Source organism: Marmota monax, unplaced genomic scaffold (genome assembly GCF_021218885.2).
Source record: "Marmota monax isolate L192 unplaced genomic scaffold, Marmota_monax_Labrador192_F-V1.1 WCK01_AAM20220418_F8-fsc00288, whole genome shotgun sequence".
Classification (NCBI taxonomy): Eukaryota; Metazoa; Chordata; class Mammalia; order Rodentia; family Sciuridae; genus Marmota; species Marmota monax.
The window spans coordinates 553,791-576,959 of NW_026693586.1; the positions used below are offsets into that span (position 1 = coordinate 553,791).

Consider the following 23,169-nt stretch of genomic DNA (forward strand, 5'->3'; position numbering starts at 1 on the left):
GAGCCCTCAGGATTTCACTTCCCAAACTAGAACGCCTGTCCCAGCACCTCCTACCTCCCCCCTTTCACACGGTTACCTCAGGGACCAGGTGGGCACTCGGCCCCTGAAGTCTCAGGGGGAAGCCTGCTTCCAGCAGCTGGCCCTCTCCTCCTGAGGGAGGGGCTCAGAACAGGTGAAGTGAAGGGCTTGCTGTCCTTATCTGTCAGAGTGATCAATTCCTGCCTGGTGCGGTGGTGCCTGTCTCTAATCCCAGCTACTTGGGAATCAGAGGAGGATCACAAGTTCAAGGCCAGCCTGGGCAATTTAGCAAGACCATGTCTCAGAGTAAAATAATAGGGCTGGGGGTGTGTTCAGTGGTAGCACTTGCCTAGCCTGCACAAGGACACAAGTTCCATCCCCAGGACAAAAAAAAAAAAGTCAATTGTATGCGTGTGTGTGTGTGTGTGTGTGTGTGTATGTGTGTGTAACCCAGTGGTGCCTTTTCATTGAGCCCTTTTCAGTGTTGGAGGGGGGGGCCTGGCTAACTTGCTGAGGCTGGCCTAAGTTTGCAATCTTTCTGCCTCACCCTCTCACAGGAGTGAATCCCTGTGTAGGGCTTCAGTTGTTCAGTATCCATACTAACAGTTTGTCTTCACTCCACTTTAAAAGCTCTGGATTCATAGTGTGTCTGTCTGTCTGTCTGTCTCTCTTCCCCCCACCCCCACCACTTCTGAGAACTACCTTTGTCAGGGTCTGTGCTATCTTTGTCGGGGATTGTGACTTATTCTTTAGACATGGCCAGCTTATGTATCATTTGCAATATGCTCAGGATAGGAAGAGGTGAAGATAAGCTGTGTTTTAATATACAGGAGTATTGCTGGTATCTTCAAAAAGTTCAGCTTAGTTCATAAGTGCCCCAAAGTGGTTCCACACAAATGATCCTCGAGTGGGAAGCAGATGAACAAACTGAGTTCCATGTACATGATGGAAAAGTATTAGGCCACAAACAGGAGTATGCTACAAATTCACCCAAGGACACGAATGGCTCTCTTGTGCATTCAGCCATGGGGAAGAAGAAGCAAAAGCCTACACACACAAAAAAAAAAAAAAAGAAAAAAGAAAAGAAAAATTCATGACATTCTTTTTTTTTTTTTAAGAGAGAGTGAGAGAGATAGAGGTAGAGAGAGAGAGAATTTTTTAATATTTATTTTTTAGTATTTGGCGGACACAACATCTTTGTTTGTATGTGGTGCTGAGGATCGAACCCGGGCCGCACGCATGCCAGGCGAGCGCGCTACCGCTTGAGCCACATCCCAGCCCCAAATTCATGACATTCTGAAGAAAGCAAAAAACACAGAGATGAAAAATAGGCCAGAGACTGCCAAAGACAAGGAATGGGGGGCAGCTGAGCATAAGGGGAGGAAATCTGGGTGAGTGTTGGGACTCTTTTGATATGTGATTGCATGATTTCTCAAAACTTATAAAACTGTGAGTGAGTTTACAGTATGCAAATTGCCTCAATAAATCCAACTTTGTAAAAATGGGGGGAAAAGTATTACTGCAGCAAGATAAGATGCCCCTGCCCCACTTTTCACCCCTGGCCTCAGTCTTCAGAAAGCCTCTGTAACTCTGGCCCATGTTTGACTCCCTTCTTCAGAAGAGAGATTTATGTTTAAAAGAAAGCCTTGCATTTCTTTTTTTAAAATCCAGGTTCCAAGGTTGGTCCTCCCCCATTGTTCATCCTAAATTAATAGGAATGGCTACAATGGTCCATCGTAGGAACAGCCCCAGTGCCTATCTCCAGCTGGTATGACACATGCACGCTCATATTTCACAGTAGACTGCAGGGTGTAACATCAGAGTGAAGGTTATCCTGGTCTGGCATCCTGAGGGTCCTGGAGCCAGACAGCAGAAGCTCAGGAATTGCTAAATCACTCTCAGTGACTGTGCCAGTTCCCAGGCAACCTGCTGTCTGCTTAATGGGTGAGATGGGGGGGACCCAGGCACTTAGCCCAGAATGGGTAAGTGAAAGCCAAGACTTGGGGCTGGGGATGTGGCTCAAGCGGTAGGGCACTCGCCTGGCATGCGTGTGGCCCGGGTTCGATCCTCAGCACCACATACAAAGATGTTGTGTCCGCCGAAAACTAAAAAATAAATATTAAAAAAAAAGAAAGCCAAGACTTAGTCTTTAAAGAAGAATAAGTTTGCTCCTGACAGTAGGATTGAATGAACCAAGGAAAAAACATTTGGTGACACACTGTACCAGTGATATTGCCAGTACAACACCCATGCAACCTTCATGATGGTTTTGCAGAAGAAGCTGTTATGGCTCTAATTGTTGTGTCAATTTTCATTATACTCAGGTGCAGCTCATGATGACCACATGGGTGGGGTACCCTGTATGTAAAGGTGACAGAAAGAAAGTGCTCTGTGCCAGATGAATCCACAGTTGATATCTGGATTTCAAAGATTATCTTCTCATGGACATCACATGAGAGCCCCAAATCCACTAACCAGCTGGGCCACAGGTTGGCTTGCCTTCTTGATACTAAAGAGGAGGGGAGAGAAAGACTGGGATCATTTCTCTAACGTCCTATAGTTGTTGATAATATCACTGTTTCTAACTTCTGCCAAACCTCTGTGGTAATGGAAGAAAAATGCATGTTAAAGTTAACAGAGACCCATCCGTCATCCTGCCTCCCCCTCCCTCTTCTGTGCTGGGGATCCAAACACGTGCCTCCAGCATGCCAGGCAAACACTCTACCACCCAGTGTGCCACACAGCTGCACCCCCAGTCAGATCATTAGTTCTAATCTCATCTTTTACACTTGAATTTAAAAAACCAACACCACACCTCAACAGAAGCGAACCCAAACCCCACACATTGTGTTTCCTGTAGGAAACAAAGCAGTTAGGCCTGGTCAATTCCTCTGATACAATTGTCCTAACCCCTGGAGAGCCTGCTAATGAAGCAGCAGAAGAAGAAAAGGTGCAAAGAGAAAGAGAGAAGTGGGAAGGATGCAGGGTCCATAACCAGGACTCAGTGGCTTGCCAGGGTCTGGGAGTTTGGGGGCAAGAAGGAGAGCCTGGGAGTCCAGCATGCTCCCTTACCCCAGGAAAGCTTCAGGTAAATCAGATCACTTAGTCTCAGTCCCCCTCTTAGGGAATGAGGCTGGACTCCAGGATCTCTGAGTTCTTGCTGCCTCGGGTCCTCTGAATCTGAATTATTGTAATTCCCCTACAAGAGTTCCAGCCCAGGAGTGCGTCTGTGTGCTGGGTACCATGTAAACTTTGGAGGCATGAGGACAAACTCACATTTCCACTTTCAAACTGTTGCTATCAGTGAGGAGATGCCAAGAGGACCAGGAATAAGTGCTGGGATATATGCATGCATGAATTGAGACAATGCTAACGTTCACCTTCTTAGAGGAAGGGTAGGTGGGACAGGAAGTAATCAATGAATTCAAGGAACTAGTACGTTAAATGTGTAAGCGGTTCCCCGCTCTTACCTTCTCTCCCGTTCTCTGTCCTCACCACAGCACATATGCACGCTGGGGTGGGAACTCACACACACTGGAGGTGGCCTGAGTTGGAGGCAGGGGTTGTGCCCACCCTGTACTGCTCATGCACTGAATCTAGGACACACACAACTTCGCCCATTCCACACATTTAATGCCAAATACCGCACACCGTCACTGGGGAGAGCCAAGTGCAAACACGGACAGTGCAAGTTTCCGTCTCCACCTGGTTGTGAGGCCTCAAGCATGCCAGACCTCCACCCTGACCCTCAGTTTCCTCATTTGTGAAACAAGTGAGTTGTACAAGATCATTTCTAACATCATTTGCGTGCCTTTAAAAACAAACCAGCACGTCTTTAAAAGACACTACGATTAGGAAGTGGAATAAAGTCAAATATTAGTTGATGAATAGAAAAATGCTGCCTCAAGCTCCGCGGGCCTGTTGAGGGCCCGCTCTGGGTGAACAGGGGCTGCAGCACCAACGCAGAAGCTCCCCTCTCCGCAGCGCCTCCGGGAGCCGCCGGTGCGCTGCCGCTGCCGAGGCTGAGCTGCCGCCCGGGCCGGGAAGGGGGCCGCGGGCTCCCGGGCCCCGCGTGCCCGCCCCCGCCCGCCGCGCGCCGCCCGGCTTGATGGATGGCCGCGGAGCCGGCGGCCTGTCAGGCCTTATTGATGAGGTGCGCGCTGACGGCCGCCGCGTAACCCGAGGCGGCAGGAGGCGAGCGCGGGGCGGCGGGCGGGCGCAGACTCGGCGGCGCTCGGGGTCAGCCCCCGGCCGGCCGCCCCCGCCCCTGCGGCGCGCCCGGGCCCGGCTCCGCGGAGGGAGGCGGGCGCGGAAGCCTCCGGGGCCTGGCGCCCGGTGCGCCGGCCTAGCTTCCTTCCCGGCCCCCGCGCGCCCGCGCCCCCTCGTGCGTCCCGGCGCCGCCAGCCTCCCGGCCTCCTGGCCTCCCAGCCTCCCAGCCCCGGACGGCGACCCCACGCCCCGCTCCGCGCGCGCCAGATCTCCGCTCTTACCCCGCTGCAGGGTCCCCAGGCGCACGCGGGTGCCCTGTCCTCTGTGCCCGGGAGTGGCGTCCCTGCCACCCGTGAAGGCGCTGCGCCCTTCCAGGCGGGGACTTCGCTGCCAGGAGGGTCCGGCTCAAGGCGGTTCAGAAGAGTGGTCAGCTTCACGGCAGTTCCCGACACTGCGCGCGACAGCAGAAAAATCAGACACCAGTGAATGGTCTCTTAGAGCTCCCTCGACTTTTTATATAGGGGCAGATAAGATAGGTAGATAAATAGAGGTATTTCTACGTATAAAGACGGTAAGTTCCTACATGGGATTTTTTTTTTCTTCTTTGCACACTTCAAACTGTGTCATTGAGCAAGGTTACTTTATTATGGTGAATACTTCTTAATTGCCCTGTTGGAAAAGATGTGATGAGTTTAGCTCATTCCCAGCCCTTCGCTTAATTTTTGCTTAATTTCCTCCATCTTGGATTCACCTCGTGTTTTCTTCCCATTACTCCAGGAAAGCAACAGGCCGAGCGGCTCTTATCTGAGGTCTGACAGGCTGGAGAAAAGGTGGCCTAGCTGCCTTACCTGCCTTTTCTATTGAAAGCTTCCACAGCCACCTTCTCTGTTGGTGACAATAATTTGAGGATCATGAACATATTCCTTGCAAAACACTTTCAGTGAGAGAGAATTAAAGGAGAAAATCATCACTGGAAACAGGGAGCTTTAGAGAAAGAATTGATGCTGCTGCTTCTTCCCCCACCCCTTCCCCACCTTGAGTTAAGGGGTAGGGCTAGGTCTGGAGAGGTAAGAGCCCTGTGTCTGCCTTGGATGTGACAGAAGAACGGAGAAACAAGTAGTCTCCTCTAGAACACAGTAGGAAGGGGGGGGAGGGAGGGGTCCCAGGGTTTTGTGACCCTAGAGCCTCAGGAGTCAAATGTGGCTTATTAGGTGACTAGGCTGCAAGTGAGGTTGGGGGCAGCTCCTTGATCTTAGGATCCCTGGTTCTGCTTCTGCCGCTGCCACCTGATGAGTGCCATGACCACAGATGAGAGTCACTTCTCTAAATTGTGGTTTTCTGTCAATAAAATGAAGAGACTGAATCATCTCCCAGGTCCCTTCCTGCACCAACATGTTGTGACTTTAAACTTTCTAAATAGATTTCACCAAATTGCGCCATTCTGTTAGTCAAATGGTTCCATATTACCAGGTTCATTCCTGGTCCCACACAACAGAAGGGTGGGAACTCTCGGCCTCTGCATCTGAACTCAACCTAGATAGATAATGAATATATATTCCATGAGGAACTCAAAATGGGAGGCCTATTTGAATATGTAAGATAAAATGACTAGACTCTGGAGGAAAACTTCAATTCATTTACTAGGCAAACACTGAGCAATAGCTAACACTGGGCATTACTATATGCCAGGCATGGTGCCAGATATGTTGCCCTAATTATCTCATTTATCCTCACAGTCACCTCATTTTTCCCATTTTACAGGTAAAGAAACTGGTTCTAAAATAACTTGTCCAGGCACAAGTTATAAAATAACTTGTCCAGTTTAATAGGTGGCAGAGCCAATATTTAAACTCAAGTGGTTTGATTTCATAACTCAAAAACCAAATCCCCCCGACACACACACACACACACACACACACACACGCACGCATGCACGAGGCATTGGTACTATGAGAGAAGGAGAAGGGAAGAACTCAAGAGCCTTATGGAGGGAGAGGTCAGTCCCTACAGCAGCATGTTGAGATGGCGAGCAGGCTTGGCCAGGGGCTCAGCACACTTACAGACTCTGGGTAAGTCTGTAGTCCTCTCTGGGTCCTAACTCCCTCATCTACAAAATGAGTGGACTGGACCAGAATCCTTCAGGCCCTTGCAACTCCAGCACACCCCATCAATGTCAAAGAGAGGCTGCCCCATGACTGATAAGTCAGGGAGTGTATCTCAGAGGGAGAACACTTGCCTAGCACCACGTGAGGCCCTGGGTTAGATTTCCAGCACTACTAAAAGAAAAAAGAAGTCAAGTGGGTGCAGTGGCACAGGCCTGTAATTCCAGGAGGCTTAGACAGGAAGATTGGGAGTTCAAAGCCAGCCTCAGCAAAAGCAAGGTGCTAAGCAACTCAGTGAGACTCTGTCTCTAAATAAAAAATACAAAGTAAGGCTCAATGGCCAAGTGCTCTGGAGTTCAATTCCTGGTACCCGCCCCCCCAACCAAAAAGAAAGAAAAAAAGAAAAGAAAAAGAAATGTTTACATATGCTTAAAAAAACAAACAAACAAAACACTTCTACTTTCAACCCATTCCACAGTCAATGGAAAGGGTTGCCCCTACAGCCTTTAAAATATTATATCTCAGTTTAATTTCTCCACAGGACTGAATGCCTACATTCTTCTCTCCTCCAAATTTCAATCTCCTTGAGGGCAAAAATTCTGTGGTTGAAATATTTGTATTTTCCATAGTTTCTAACATGTAGTAGCTGTTTAAGAAAATGTGTTGAGTTCAGGAAATTGGAATTTACTACCTGTCTTCATATAATATGGCTTCCTGCCCTGCACAACTAAGGAGTTAGATGAGGGCTGTGGCCAACACACACATGACAAGGTCCCTTCCACTGTGTGAGCACAGAGAGGCTCATGTGCAGAAGATGCCACATGATACCTCAGCAGCACTGGAGCCTGTCCTTTTTGGTAGGGAGACCGTGGCCCCAGTACCTTTGGCCTACTTATCAGTCATGGGACAGTCTTTCTTTGACATTGGTGTGGCTTGATGGATTTCCAAAGGACCTGGAAGATTCTGGTCTAACTCCTTTTGAAGATGAGGCAATTAGGACCCAGGGAGGACTACAGATTTATCCAGAGTCATTCATTTGCACAGCCAGGACTAGGTGTGCTGAGCCCCTGGCCATAGCCTGCTCCCCATTTCAACACGCTGCTGCAGGAGCTGATAGCTCCATCTATAAATCTGAATCCCAAGGCCAAACTTTCTTCACTGTGATGTAATCACTAGGGTGAAAGACTTATGATAAGGCAGCCCTGGACTCTGGGGTAGAGCCTGGGAGCCTGGGAACATGGGTTAGTTCCCACCCTTTGCATTGGGGAACAGTGACCCTGGCTCAGCCAGGAATGGAGGCAGGTGGGAGCTTGAGGACGTCATAAAGGGTCAGGAGTCACAGACATTTAGAATCACAGGTATTACATGCTCTCCTCCGACAGGGGATAAGCCAAGCCGAAAGGGGTACTAGGCCCATATTAGATCGAGTGCCTTCTCAACTGTCCTGTGGACTCCTATGTGTCCCAGTCTTCAAAATAAAGAAAATAAGGTAGTAAAGTTGGGGGGCGGGAGTATAATGGACAGGGATCTGGTCTTGGTCCTTATTCTCATTTTCCTCCTTGAGGAATTTTCCAATGTCCTAGATTGCCTGAGACTGGCCTAGGACAGGCCTAGTAGATGCCTATTGTCCTGTGCAATTCTATTTTCGGGGGGATGAGGTACTGGGAATTGAACACAGGGGTGCTTGACCACTGAGCTGCATCTCCAGTCCTTTTTATTTTGAGACAGAGTCTCACTAAGTTGCTGAGGCTGGCCTTGAACTTGTGATCTTCCTGCCTCAGCTGGGAGTACTGGTTGTGCATCACACTTGGCTGTCCTGAGTAATTATTAGTGGCATGTATACACACTCATAATATCACATAAAATATATCATCACCCTATGTATAAGTCACTTGAACTCACTGAGCCTCATTTCCCTGAGTAAAGGATTGAGTGAATATCTTTTGTGTTCTCTTTACACTGGACAACATGTCAATTTTATGAATGCAGGGCCCAGAGCCTGAGATGAGTGGTTACATGTTATAAGACACAAGTCCAGCCACTGGGAGGGGAGGTGAATGGAGCCTGGTGGTGTCTCACAGTTTCTTGCCCGGGCAGCGGAGAGCAAAGTCACTTATTGGATTTGTAGCTGCTCTGTTATTGACATTGAACTTTGGGCCTGAGGTTCACCATTGGCAAACTGGGCTTGATGATGATGATGATAATAATAATAATAATAATAATAAAGTGAAATAAACTTCAGAATGGCACATGAAAATTCATTAGAACATCTCAAATTGTGTGTTGGTTTTATTCATTTTTCAATGTATGTTAGAGTACTGCTACATCCCCATCCATCTTTCTATGAGTTTGTTTGTGCTTCTGAGTTTTGGGGATTAGGTCTTTAACTGGGGTCATCAATTCACAGTCTCATTTTCTGCCTCTGACGTTCCCATTCTGATTCGGAAGCTTTGTTGGGGATAGGGTGTTGGCAAGGCTATTTCAATGTGCTCCTGTTGTGGCCACCCCTGCCAGGCCAACCAGCTGCCCCCTCCTGCCTACTCCCACCAGTGCCCTGACATGTGCTAGGTCAGGGTTTGATACAAAGTGCTCATTCCACAGGCCCATGAGGTTGAGATGGGTGTTTGTGTGTCCCTGTGCTCAGTGTTTTATTTTTTCATCTCATTAAGCTTAAGTTTCCTGATAGCTGTAATAGTGTTTAATACTAGAGCCCTAAACAGTGTTCCACCCACAGTAGGTGCTCAATACTCACTCAAAGGAATGAATCAGTGATTGAACACAAATCAATCAAAATATAGAGTTTTGTATCAACCAAATATAGAGTTCTGTATAAGAAATGTGCTTATTAGTGAAATACAAACAATTTTCCCAAATATTTCCCTTTGTCACATCTCAGGAAATCTCAGGCATAGATTCATAAAAGTATGGTTTTGAGCCAGGTATGGTGGTACATGCCTATAATCCTAGTAACTCAGAAGACTAAGGCAGGAGGATCACAAGTTTGGGGCCAGCCTTGGCAACTTAGACCCACGGCTTTTAAAAAAATAATAATAAGGTTTGGCTTTGTAAACCACTTTATTTTCCCCCTTTTTGATTTCACATGTGTGAGGGGCACTTGAACTGCTGTTTGCTTCACTTTATAACTTGCACCTTGGAGAGGCTGATGATAAATGGGAGAAGAATAATTCCTTATTGCTACTTATCTGCCCAATCTATAAACTAGTGTCAGCATTTACTCAGTTGGGTTTAAAGCTGGTATACTTATTAACCTGCTTAAAATAAGCCATAAAAATGGGCTTGGTAGGCAGTTCTTTTTAACTAATTTTTTTTTTTTAAAAAAATGACATTGGTCATATTCTACTAACTCATGGAGTGACCTCTGGCAAATCATTTAACCTCCCTGGGCCACACCTGCAAAATGGGGAGGGGGGCTTGAGCAGTTCTAAGAGCCTTTAGCTGTGTTATTTTTTGATTCCATGATTTTTGGATGAGTAAATTGAGGAATCCTGATAATGCCTATTAAAGTAATTATAAATCAGCTCACAAGGGCAATCTCATACATGCCTTGGCATGCCCCTGGGGGTGGAGATGCAACCCTCTGTAGCTAGTACAGCCATTTGAATTTAATTCTGTTCCTTATTAGTGGTGTGACCTTTGGCATTTCCACATCTCTGAGTCTCAGTTTTCTCATTATAAAACAGGGGTGATACTCTAATAGTATGCACGGATTACAGAGGGTTACTGTGAAGATGAAGTGTGATACATCTGTGGAAACACTTCCAAGCATCATAAATGATATTCATTGTTCCCAGTTTACAGATGAGAGGATTGAGGTATTGTTTGAGCAGTTTGTAGCAGAGCCAAGAGAAGGATTTTTGACTTCCCTATGCTATAGGAGGGCTAGCAAATGTGGCATGAAAACAACTGTGGCACTTGAGGTGACCCCGCTTGCCTTGTTAATAGATGAACTGAGCTAGAGCTAAGATCTCTAATGACCGAAAATTCTGCAGTGTGTAACAATTCTATTAATACTCCCTTACCATCAACCATCCACCAACTAAGAAACAAAGATTGACCTTGAAGGGTTTTGTTTGTTGTTGTCTTTATGTGTAGAACTTGGAGAAAGGATGGGAACCATATTTCACGTCCATATTCCCTGCTACATTCAAAACATTATTTGCTAAAAGTGAATTTGTTAATTAACAATCATGGCTCTGGTCCTTATTCTGTTACTTGTATCTTTCCTTCACTGGATTCGTTACCTTAAGACAAAAAAACAGCACAAGATGTTTTGAAGGTTTCCTGCTTGATGGTGGAATTTTGTTACCACTGTTCCTCAGCCCCATGCTACACCCCGCCTGCAAAGTGAGAGGAAGACTTCTGTAAACTGCTACTTATGTCTCCACAGGCTAAAAACGGTTCAGTTCCAAAAATGGCCCCTGATGCTTCCTAACAGTCCTCTTCCAGCTCCCTGGGTCTGCAGTCCCGCTTGGGCTTGGACTCCCTGCCAAGGTCTTCTTTCTGAAAGTCGGTCCAGCTCCTTGGCCACTGCCAAGGTCTGACTTCCCGCTCCGCCCAGGTCCCCCTCCTCCCCCTCGGGAATAATCAGCTGGCCTTCGCAGCTGGGCCAACACCTGGCCCTGCATTCAGCATCCTCCCGCCAGCAAAGGGAGTTGTGAGCCGAGGGAAAAGTTACAAAAACTTAGCCTATTGTTTTCAGTTTCAGAAACGCTCAAGGTTGCAAGTGGAACTGTGGGGCACCCTGGAAGGCTGGGAAAACACTCCACGCGGCCGGAGGGAGCCTCTGCGGGAAACTCCCCCGCCCGCCCGTGGGAGCGCCCCCTGCACCGCGCTCTGACCCAGCTCCAGGAAGAGTCCACGGAGGCCGGGGGACTCTCAGTCTGGATCCCCTCAACCGGACGTTAGGAAGCCAGACCGGCCTGCATCTGATGGAGCCTTCCTATTCCCATCTCAAAATACTTCTTTTTCTTCTTCTTCTTCTTCTTTTTTTTTTTCCCCCAAATGTCAAACAAACATGAACTCATTGTAGTTCCTTTGGAAATACAGAAAAGTATTCCAAGGAAGACAAAATCCATTCTTAACCATATCCTCAAAGAACCATTGAGGATATTGGGCTTTTCTCTTTGTCTCAATACAAATTTTCCAGGTAAAGAGGTATTTTGCAATCTAATTTTTAGTTTTAGAAATATGTTATGAGGAGCTGGGAGTGTGGCTCAGGGGTACAGTGTGGCTCAGCATGCAGGAGGTCCTGTGTTTAATCCCAGCACCAGTCGGAAAAAATCCCAAAATAACCAGGTGTGGTGGCACATGCCTGTAATCCCAGTGACTCAGGAGGTTGAGGCAGAAGGATATGAGTTCAAAGCCAGCCTCAGGAATTTAGGGAGGCTCTGAGCAATCCAGCAAGATCCTGTCTCTAAAGAACATATATATTTTTAAAGGGCTGGGGATATTAAGCAACCCTGGGTTCAATCCCTGGTAGTAAAAAAGAAAGAAAAATCCCTAAAATAAATGTGAGACTTTCTTGTGTCACTGAATGGCTTAAGAAAACATAATTTAATAATAATGTTATGAATTAAGTGTAGTTAATTAAGTAAACTCTAATTGCTCAGAGTTTGGGCTATTTTCTGTTCTTTATTATTGTAGATCAATTTTCAGTGTGTTGTCAAATCATAAATTTTGGTAAGTAAAGCATCTTGCAACTCTTTCATTATTTCCTTAGGGTGAGTTTCATTAGGGTTCAAATTGCCTTTCAACAGGCCACACCCACCAGCAGCAGCACTCAATTTGGGTTAAGATAATGAAAAATATATTTATTAACTTGTCAAGAGGTGGACTACCTCTTGTTAGACATATTTAATTTCTCAAGAATTTTCAAGCCATAGGTTAAGGGGGAACGTCAAATAAAAACAAGGAGGCCATTGATGTCCAGCAGAATGCCATGTAGTGTGGAGATCCTTTCATGGAGCAGAGACTTGCTTGTGTGCTAAGGATTATGAAGATTCAAAATATAAGAAACAAAAGCACACAAATGTGAAATGATTTGGTCAAGGTAGTATAGCCCATAAGTAGTAAGCTGGGCTTCAATACACATTATTCTAATACTGATGTTAGGACAATGGCTCTGAAAAACTTCCAGAATATTCTTTTGTGATAGGCTCATTGTCTAGAAATTGCTTTTTGTAAGTGCAGATTATTTATAGAGAGCAATTTTATCGTTGAAAACGTGGCATGCTCAACTATTGAGAGGTACATTCCTACTTCTTATTTCTAGACTATGCTAGAAATACTTTGGTTTGCCACCCAGCTTTGTCTGTGGTTGTGTGGGAACTAGATCCAGACTGGCTATTCTTTAGCTTCTGCCCAGTATTTTCCCTGACCTGGCAACAAATATCTCCTGTGGGCCACTGAGGAAGGTCAGCTTGGTTAAGGCCCATAGCTCCTTGAAGTTTCAAGGGTCTTAGTGTCCAGCAACTCAGGCCTCTGCATTTCAATGTAGAGGCTGTGGGAGAGCAGTTGGCCAGTCAGTCAGGGTTGCCCCAGGGGGTACAGAGCCTTTGCTCCTGAAGTACAGAGCCAAGCTTGATGCTGGGGAGTTGCAGCAGCCTGAGGAGCTATGGCACACTGGGCATAGGTATGGGCAGACCAAGATCATCTTCTTCCAGGGAAAGACCTTCCTGGTTGCTGAGCCAGTTTCAAATGTGAAGCCTGGCAGGAACTCATAGTTCCTTGATCTGGTAGAGGGCAGAAGCAGGAGCCTGGCTGCGGGCTTTCTGGGGAGGGGATTCCTGAATTGAATAGAAAGCTGGACTAGATAACCTCTGGGGCCCTTCCCACTCCCAAGTCTCAGTTTTGTATGTCTTGGGGGAGAGAAGTGAGCAGTCATGGGACTGGAATAGTTGATTTAGGGTCCCCGCCCAGTCGCCAGCATAGTTCTCATCTTGGGCAAATAATTTAACCTGTCAGTACAAGGCACAATGCCTGGCGCAGAGTAAAGCTTTGTAAATGTTTGCTGAATGAATGAATGAATGAATGGGTGGATGGATTTCAGTCTCTTGAATCTCAAGGAATACTGGTAATAATTCGAATCTTACAACAACCTTTCATTGGCGAGTCATAATGAGACATTGAAAAAAGCATGTTGAACTTTTGAAAAGAAAAAACAACCCCTTCAACCCAAAGTATTCTTTCTCTTTTTTACACTGAAGGTGGGTAGAAATAGGGCGGGGAATATAGCTCAGTTATAGAACACTTGCCTAGCATGCAAGGCCCTGGGTTCCACCCCCAGTACCAATAATAATAATAATAATAATAATAATAATAATAATAATAATTTACTAGCACCGGAAGCATAAATTGTGGTGAGTATTGAGTCTTCACAAACTCTCTGGTTCATTAATTCCCCCTGCAGCCAGTGCAGCAATTCAGTGCTTCTCAGGGCTGGGTGGGGCACGCCAGGCCCTGTTGTTCCCTCCTCCCCGACCCCGGATAAATGCCTAGGTCTAATGGATTGTTCATGCTGCTGTCTAGATTAGATAGCGAGCCCCTCCGTTATCGCGGCTGGAGCAACCCCAGTGGCCACCATGCAGAGAGCTTTCCAAGGCGTCCCAGAAAGGGTGAGAAATTGAGGGGATACCAAGACATCTGAGCAAGCCTGGAGCACATGGAAGGAGCCCCTTCCCAGAAATCTCCCTAAATCCTGTCTTCCCAAACCCCCATGGCACTTAATGAAGCAGGTACCCAGTGGGGTGGGTAGCTGCTAGAATTCTCAAAGCTAGGAAAGCTTTGAGACACTCCCTCCCTTAATAACCCACGTTAGTTTTTTTGTTTGTTTGTTTTGGTTTGCTTTCCCCTCAAAACAGGGACTACTACATCCCCGCTGTGGGTAATAAGTTTCCTAATTTTAGCTCATCTTGAATTATGGTACAAGAGCCAGAGCTGACTTTCTGGCCTCCTTTTGAATTTCCCATGGTCAAAATTTTACCTGTTAATGATCTTGTGTCTTAAAGAAAGTTTTGGTTAGTGGGTTTTTAAAAATGTTTTCTTTAACTTTCTTAAAGGAAAAATAATCTTTTTTTTTCCTTCTAGATCAATTTTTCTGTCTCCAGTCATTTTCTGAAAGCAAAAACCATCTACTATCTATCAACCCCATTATATAAAAAATTCTCATGTGTGATCTAACAACAAATTCTACATAAAACAAACAACAAGCCCTCAAAATCATTATTTATCTACAAGGAAAGACTAATTGTTCTATCATTATTATGATAGAAGTACTGCGATCTAACAGAAAGCAAACAAAATCTTAGCTGGTGAACAAGGAAAAGTTATCTATTTATGCCATATCAATTTCCTGTTAAATCTTTGGAGTTAGTGGAAAGCCATAATAAATAGTGTGGCAGGATAAATCATCTGGCTGGATTTTATAAGTTCTACAGCATTTAAAATGTTTTATGCCATGACTTTGAGAGAACAGATCTTGTTAGACATTGACTTAGCCTTTGGAAAATTATTTATATCTATTTAGAGGTGGATATTTAAGAAATTCCTTAAGGGCAACAACAGCTACTTGTGTAGTTTAATAATCAGAATTTAAAATAATTCACCAACAGGAAGGCTTCTGATTCTTTGAACATGATCCAGTAACTTCTATGTAAGCACTACACCGAAATTCATAAAACAAATTTATTATGACGATTCAGGGATTCAGGTTGGGGTGGGAAGCGACCCAGCCAGATGCAGGGGCTGTATCTGGGAGCACCCCTCAGTCAGTAAATCCACCTGATCCGCAGGACCAAGAACAGCTGTCCAAGGGAAAGGCTCACAGTTAGAAAAGAAGAACCAATTCGATGGATAAAGAACAAAGGAAGGGGGAAGGATTCTGATTAATCAGAAAAGGAACACTCTGGAACAGAGGGAGAAGAGGAGGAGAAACGGGGGTTAGGGAGAAAGGAGAAAACGAGGAAAGTCAAGGAGATAATGATAAACGAATAAAGACCGTTCCTAAGAATGGCGGGTGGGCGGTTGAGGGAAGAACAACCCTTCTCAGTATCAAATAAAAGACAGCAGTCATCCCAGGCAGGAAGGACTGCCCCCACTCCCGCCGCCGCGGCACCCACGCCGGGGTCCAGCAGGGGCTGCAGTTACTACCTCGGGGTTTAGTGTCACGTGGTGCAGTAAGTGCCCGGCGGGTTTCTAGAACCCAGTTTTTAGAAGACGGTGCTAAGGTTGGGAAGTAATTGCAAGGCGGCGTACTCCCCGAACCCGCGTGCCAAGGCCTGGGAATCGGGCTCTCTATCCTGGTCCCATGCAGGTCCGAGATGGTGTCTAAAATTTTAAGGCTCTGCAAACATCTGGCTGGAGTCTCCCAGGACTCATTTTCCGTGGCCACTGACCCCATGACCCTGGGATGTCAACTATGCTCCCTCAATATCGCTCCAAACCCTGCCAAAGAAAACCGGGTTTGAATCTGTGCCTTGCTCTCTGGAGCCGGAGGTGGCTGGGACGCTGGACTGCGGGGTCCTCTACGTAGGAAGGTCTCCGATGTAGTACAGCCTAACTGGGGACTCATTTTTTTTTTCTTTACCACCGAGGTAACCCTAACCCTAGTCACCTCTTTTTTCTTTCTTTCGCGGCGCTGGGGATGAACCCAAGCCTCGCACATGCGAAACAGGGACTCTGTAACCATGATCCTTGGCCCGTTTAGGAACGTCACTCGGCGGGCGTGACTGGGGAGAAATGGGGACAGGGGCTTCGCCACGCGCCTCGCTGCCCAGACTCTGGTGCCAGTGGCGTAGAGCAAACAGGTCCAGGGTCCCTCGAGCGCCCAGCACGTGGCGAGAGGCGCTCAAGCGGTTTGGGCAGTAGGTGGGCTCAGCGGCCAAGGGCTCTATGTCCGGGAAGGGGTCTCCCGCGCGTAGAGCGAGGATACCAGTTCTGAACAGCGTCAGGCTCAACTTGGAGGTCAGGCGACTGACAGGGTTTCGGAACTCACTGCCTGCTGTCTGGCCTTTGTGGCTCAACAGCCCTGCCCTGGGAACGTGGACCCGTGGAGCTCTCCCGGCCGCGACCCTGACAGGCGCGACATCCATCTGGGATGACCTGGCCCACGAGGCGCCAGATTGGTTGAAATGCATTACAAGAAATCAGCCTCGTCCCTCCAGAACGAGAGACAGTAGGGAGAGCTCCGCTGCCTCTTGGGCCCAACGCGGGGAAAATGGGGAAAAAAATCTTTATGATGTGGTTATTTGCTGGCTTTAGAGTGCGTTGTCACGCTTGTCAGAAGGGACCCCTCGGGGCTCGTGTTGCTGAAGAAGTCCACTCCCCAACCCACTCCACTCTCCCGTCTCCCACTGCCCGCTAGTGCTTTGCAGTTTGTTTAGCCCGAGGGTGGGGAGATTCAGGACCTTAGGCGGCCCAGGGAGGCCCAGGTGGGAGCTGCGTCATTTCCAGGCTCCAGTGTCCACCTTTCCCCGCAGTCTGCGCACGTGGTATTGGGCTGTCTCTTGGGAAGACCCTGGATAATTCAGATCAGTTAGCAACTGAGCAAGCTCTTCGCGGAAGATCCCAGCAGCGGGGTTGGGGCCGACTAATTCTCCTAATCTGTCTTCTCTTCATGCGGGGAGTGGCAGAAACAAAAGGCTGATGCAAGAGGAATTAGCCAAACGAAAGGGATCAAAACTGATGGCTAATGAGCAATTCTGTCATCCTCTTTCTTCCTGATTTTCCTCACTTCAGGACAGTTCTCTCTTTAGGGTTAAGGATGAGGCTTTTCGTGTGCTCGCACTATTTGAGGGAATCTCCATTTCCCTTTTCACCTCATCTCTGCCCCTTGAAAAACTGTCACTTTTCGTTTCCTTCTCCAAACTCGTGGCAGGGGTAAAACTGTTGTCCCCGTACCCGGGCCAACCAGGGCTCTGCTGGGGCACCGAGAAAGCCCAGGTTACTCGGCGGAGGCCTCCAGGACTCCGGCAGGTGGGGACCCCGGCCCTCCCGCTCCTCCAGGGTTGCGCGCCCCACACTCCGCGGACGGCTCCACGGGACTGGAGCGCACGGGTCCTGGGGTCCTGGGCTCCTTTTCATTTGCCGACACAGCCTTAAGCTCTGCTCACTCCCGCCCCTGAGCTTTCCGACGCTGCGGCGCAGCCTGACGCCGCCTGGTTTATTGACCTTAGATCAGCTTCTGGGCTTTATCAGACCCGAGGGGGGCGTCCCGGCGTCCACCCCCTCCCCAGTGGCGCGGCCCGAGCCCCTTTAAAACTTTTCTAGTACCTGCCTTTCCTTTCCCATTCCCGACTCTGATCCCAGGACCTATAGAAAAGTCGTCTGAATTTGACAACGGTGAACAGCCCAGGCAAAGGTTCAAAATCCGGGACTTTTTTCCAGAGTCGCATTTTAATCGAGATAATTTAGGTGAAAAGTACCCCCCCACACCCAGTTATTCGGGTAATTGCCTCGAATCTCCCTTTGTGCTGTGTTTAGACAATTGGAGATTGATGGCTTGAAGTTCTTTAGTCGGGTGTGCAGCCCCAGCCCTAAATCCCTTCCTCCCCACCCTTCCCAGCTCTAAAACATTTCTGCACTTCACACGTGCAAACTGTAATTTTCTATCCTGTAAATCACTCGACAAATATAACCGGGCACTAGAAAGCCATTGGAAATGGGTATTTTATTGCGTTTGAAAACAGAACACGGATAAAAACAATTTATTAACATCCTCAATACCAACCATAGAAAACCAATATTTTCCCTTGCCAATTGACCTCATAAATGCAAAATCACTTTCAGAGACACATTCTTAGAAGAAAAAGGAAATGGTCGCCAATGTCTACGTGGCTAAAAATGAACTCTGTCAAAAAAGTTCATAAAACAGGACTTTAAAATACCCTTTCCTCTGGGCTGAATTGTCAAATAAGACTAGCAGAAACAAAATATTTGCTACTACAACTACTACTAAAAAAGCAAATCCAATTTTGTAATGATAAATCACAAGATTCTAGCAGCTGTACACAGTAAGGTTTCCTTCAATTCAGATTGGCTGATTTTTCCCAGCTAAAACCATTTCATTTCCCTTTCTTTGGAAAACATAAGGAGTATGTATATCGGCACTGGGGGAAAAAGAGCCAGGAGGAGGAAGTCAAAGAGTCGGGAAAGATGAGTGTAAGTTTTGAGACAGTTTTTGAATTCAACCTGCTGGAAGTTGACAGGGCTGTTGGAGAGGGAGAGATATCCACAGGGAAATATTTTCCATTCTCTTCTTGGCAGAGCTAATATTTGTAGTCATTGCCCCAGTGCACCAAATCCTACCCATGCCAGAAGAGCAGTTGCTGAATCCTTTTTCGGCTACAGAGTTAAAAATGCCATTGTTTTTCTGCCTTGGAGGGGGAGGAGGCAGGGGCTGCCGGGTAGGTTGCAGACTCTCCCAAGAGCCGGATCTCCTAGGCACAACTTGAATGAGGAGAACTCTGTGTTCCTCATTCTCCACCTGAGCCCTTGAAAGATGCCTTCTGCCTCTCCCTGTGTTTCTGCTTTTCTTCATTTGCTACACTTTGGCTTTAGAGGAAGGAGAGGTAAGTTTGACTGATCTGCAAAAGCACAAGCAGCTAAGAGCATATTCAAATTTTCCCAAACAAGCAGTGGGCTTGGGGAAGAGACATCCCACACTCCTTCCCATCACATCTGGCTCCAGAATAAATGAAAATTAAACCCTTCTCCAAGCTGACTGACCCTTCCTACAAATAGGCAAAGAAAATCCTCAGATTCTGAAGGCTGAGACCTATTCCATAAATAAACAGCCTACAGGAAACACTATGGAGGCTTTCTTGCCCGGAAGCACACTGGGCCAGCTCTGACAGGGGCCAGGAAGGGTTTGCCTGAGTTTTCTAGTGGGGTGAAGAGGACCCCAACAGCAGCAGGGACCCCGGGGAAGGTAATGTGATTTGGGTTTGGTGAATGGAGCAAAGACAGAGGGTTCCGAGACACCTGGTCAAACCCACTTGGTTTCTGGTGTGGTCCATATTTATTCAATTAGGTTTTTTTCTTGAGAAACCAACCCTCCCATCTGCTACCGACTGGTGGAGTGGGGCGTTGGACCAGGAAACAGAGAACTAAAATGCCAACCAACTGTAAGAAAAAGAAACACAAAAGGAGAGAGAGAGAGAGAGAGAGAGAGAGAGAGAGAGAGAGAGAGAGAGAGAGGGAGCAGGGAGCCCTGCCTCTGTGGCTTGGCCTTGGAGCCGCTCATCCTTTCTCAGCTCGGCAGAGGCCTGGGAGGCCCCCACACAGCCCTGGGCTTGCACACGGGGGCCCTGCCCTGCCCTCCTTCTCCCCCTCAGACCCTCAACCTGGCCTGTATTCAGTGAGTTCCCGTCGGCCGCCGCTCCTTCTGGCCTCCTGTGGCGGGGAGGACCAGGAGGGGACTCACCCACAGTGGGAGCGGTGTTCCTGCAGCCTCAAGGCCTGGTGGAGCAAGCTTTCAGGGACAGCCTGGCCCCAGCCCAGAGATTCCAGGCTGTCCTCCGCCGGGTGGGAGGGAGACGTTGTGAGCCGTGTCTCCCAGCTCCCTGGAGCTCCCAGCTTTCCTCTCAGAATTAGATAACAGGAAAAATAGATAAGAGAAGTGGTTCATTAATTCAGCAAGCCTCGTGGTTGACTTTTCTTTTTTGGTATGTGTAGAAGTGGAAGGAAACCCTGCTAGGGAATGACGCCCTGGCTGGACAATTTTTTTTTTTTTTAAAGTCGATGTTCATGAGGTTCCAGAGATGCTGCTCAAGGTCACTCCAAAGAACACAAGACCTACAGGCGACAAACCTAAGGAATCATGACTCGTGGGGAAACATGCTCCCTTCACAGTATGCTCCTCTTCCTCTGGATTCCACTGGTCCTGCCGTCTGACCAGCGGGGAGGACTGCTCATGTCATGGCGGTAGCACCACTCCTTCTAGGATGGCAATAGAATTATAGGTTTTTAGTTTGCTGCTCATTAGCATTTTAGGAGTCCTCACAACAGGGGCAGGTAGGCAGATTGTGTATTATCACCCCGAATGGAGCAACTGAGCTGGGGGGGGGGGCGGTTAGGAATGTACTTGTGATCAAGTCACATTCAAGGAAAAGGAGGAGCCCATATTGGATTCCCAATCAATTGATTCCTTATCCAACAATGAAGAAGCCACTGGATTCCTAGAATAGTGACCTCAGAATTCCACACTTCTACACAAAGCAGGAATCCCCTTCGAGGTGACTGTCTGCACTGTTTGAATGCTCCAGGAGATGGGGAGCTCATTCTCTACATGCCAGGGATGTGCAGCTCTGTTGGCCCCCAAATGACCCAGAATTGTGGGGCCAGGCATACCAAAAGGCATGTACAAACTGAAGGCTGTGGTGTGATCCAAGGAACCGGGCCAAACAGATCTCTCTTGACAGGCTGGCTCTTGAGATCCCTCTTCACATGCCTGGCTTTATTTAGGGCGGCTTGTCCCTGCTGCAGAATCAGGGTCGCGGAGAGGCAGGTCTCAAGAACAAACACATTTCTTTCTATTTTAATGTGTTTCCCCATGCATAGCTTCTGGGATCCTTGCAAGAAACCCTGAGAAGTGGGGAGAGACCAGGCAAATCGCTACCCTCTCTGAATGTAGGCCCGCGAGGGATATCACAGATATCACAGAGCCCGTGTGAGTGGGGAGAGCAATGAGAGGCGAAGGCCTGGGAGAAGGGGAAAATATAAGAGAAACACGAGTATTTTTTCCTTCCAAGAACTTTTAGCTATGAATATTTCCTAAGTGATGAATAAGGTGTCCATTACTGCTCTCTGTTTCTGCACTCTTCCCCGCCAGATGACTCTAGAAACTATGCCACAGGAAGATTCTCGTGTAAAACTCCCTGCAGTGTCAGATCATTAAAATTCCAGAAGAGTGAGCTGAACCGGACAAGGCGCAGGGGCAGAAGCCAGGACAGCCTTCTCCACCCAGGGGCCACCATCGTCACCAGAGGGCTGCCTGCGGACATGGAGCTGTTGTTATGACTGTAAAATATACGTGACCCAAAACTTAGCTTTTTTGCTGTTTAGTGTACGTTCAGTGGCATTAGTACCTTCACTAATCCAACCATCGCCACCCTCCAGAACTCTCTCAGTTCTCTCCAGACTGAAACTCATGTCCATTAAACATGAGCTCCCCAGCCGCCTTTCTCCCCCCACTTCCTGGTCCTACTTCTCTGCTCTCTTTAGGGGTCAACCCAGGGCTTGCACAAGCTAGGCAAGTGCTCTCCCCCCGGCTCCCCTGCACACCCACCTCTCTTCTACCTTCTTCTCTGTGAATCCGCCTGCTCTGTCAGAGGGTCACAGGGCTGTGAGTGGCTTATTTCACCAAGCAGAGCGTCCTCAAGCTTCCTCTGTGAGGACCTTTTTGAGGCAGAGTGATGCTCTATTGTATGAGTAGACCCCATTTTGCTTCTCCCCCAGGCTGTTGATAGGTATGTGGGTTGTTGCCCCCTTTGGCTGGTGAGGGTAATGCTGCCATGGACACAGAAGCTCACGTGTCTGTTCTAGTTCCTGTCTTCAATTCCTCTGGGCATGTTCCCAGAAGTGCAATCGCTGGATCACATGGTAATCCTATGTTCCTTTTTTTGGAGGTGGGAGGTACTAGGGATTGAATCCAGGGTCCCTTCACCACTGAGCAACATTCCTGGTGCTTTTAAAAATATTTTATTCTGAGTCAGGATCTTGCTAAGTCCTTAGGGCCTTGCTAAATTGTTGAGGTTGATCTCAAACCTGCGATCCTCCTGCCTGAGCCTCCTGAGTTGCTGGGATTAGAGGCATGTGCCACTGGGCCCAGCCTATGTTCTGGCTTTTGATTAACTCATCATGTTTTGTGCCTGGAATGGAGCTTTGATCTAAACTTTGGAGAAGAGGTCTCCAGCCTCCAAAGCAGCAGATCCTGTAAATAGCAATATCCACTTGTCCCAGTTAGAGTCACACTGAGGTGCAGATTTTGTCTTGCTTGCTCAGGAATTTTACCAAAGAGAACAAAGGAAGAAGGTGGAACTCGAAGTTCTCAGAGGATTGCATAGGAATAGACAGAACACCTCTTTACCAGAGGTTTAGGGAGGAGAACTTCCCGTTTCGTAGGGCAGTAGCCATGGGACCTATGGCAGCTCTACCAGTGACCCCAAGAACATTATGAAGCCACCGAAGTCTAGGAAAAAATGCGAGCAGAGAGAATGCATTTCTGTGGTCCAGGATAAAAACAGTAATAAATAAACATTTATGCAAATACTAATGACACTTTGTGTGTTTTCACTTCTCTCTACATTTATGAATTGTTTTTTGAGGTGGGAGGAGACCAAGTTTTTGTCCCCTACAGCTTCAGGCTTTCCAAAACTTTTATGTATTTGGGGGGGATCTGGGATGCCACCATCCTGGGCCTAGTTTGATCCATCCAGACCAGGGAGTCTTTTGGAAGGGGAAATCAGAACCCTGGGTCCCTCACTGCCCAGGGTGGGGTCCTTAGACAGAACCATGGACCCAGGCAAACTGTGGGCACAGAGTTAGTGAAGCCACCCTCCAGCAACTTGTGAGTGTGCCTGTCCTCAGCAGAAGCTGGTGGTCTCCTGTGTTCCTGCACTTGGTCTGTTGGGGCAGAAGCTCAGCCCATTGTCCACGAGGACAATGATGAGACAGCAATGAAACTATTAGAAACACCAGCCAGGCTCCAAAAGTCACTGGGAATCCATACCAGCTTAGGTGTGGGCACCCCTTAATCCCAGCTGCTAGGGAGCCTGAGCCCAAAGGATTGCAAGTTTAGGCCAGTCGGGACAACTTAGCAAGA

General features: G+C 47.7%; 1 protein-coding gene across 1 annotated transcript in view; it reads right to left on the reverse strand.

Moving 5' to 3' along the window:
• Positions 1–20,913, reverse strand: part of Gata4 (GATA binding protein 4) — a 73,818-nt gene extending 52,905 nt beyond the window's left edge. Inside the window, exon 1 of the mRNA XM_046459308.2 lies at positions 19,771–20,913. The gene's annotated coding sequence lies outside the window, so the exon portion shown is untranslated. The remainder of the gene's footprint in view (positions 1–19,770) is intronic.
• Positions 20,914–23,169: the final 2,256 nt, after the last annotated feature.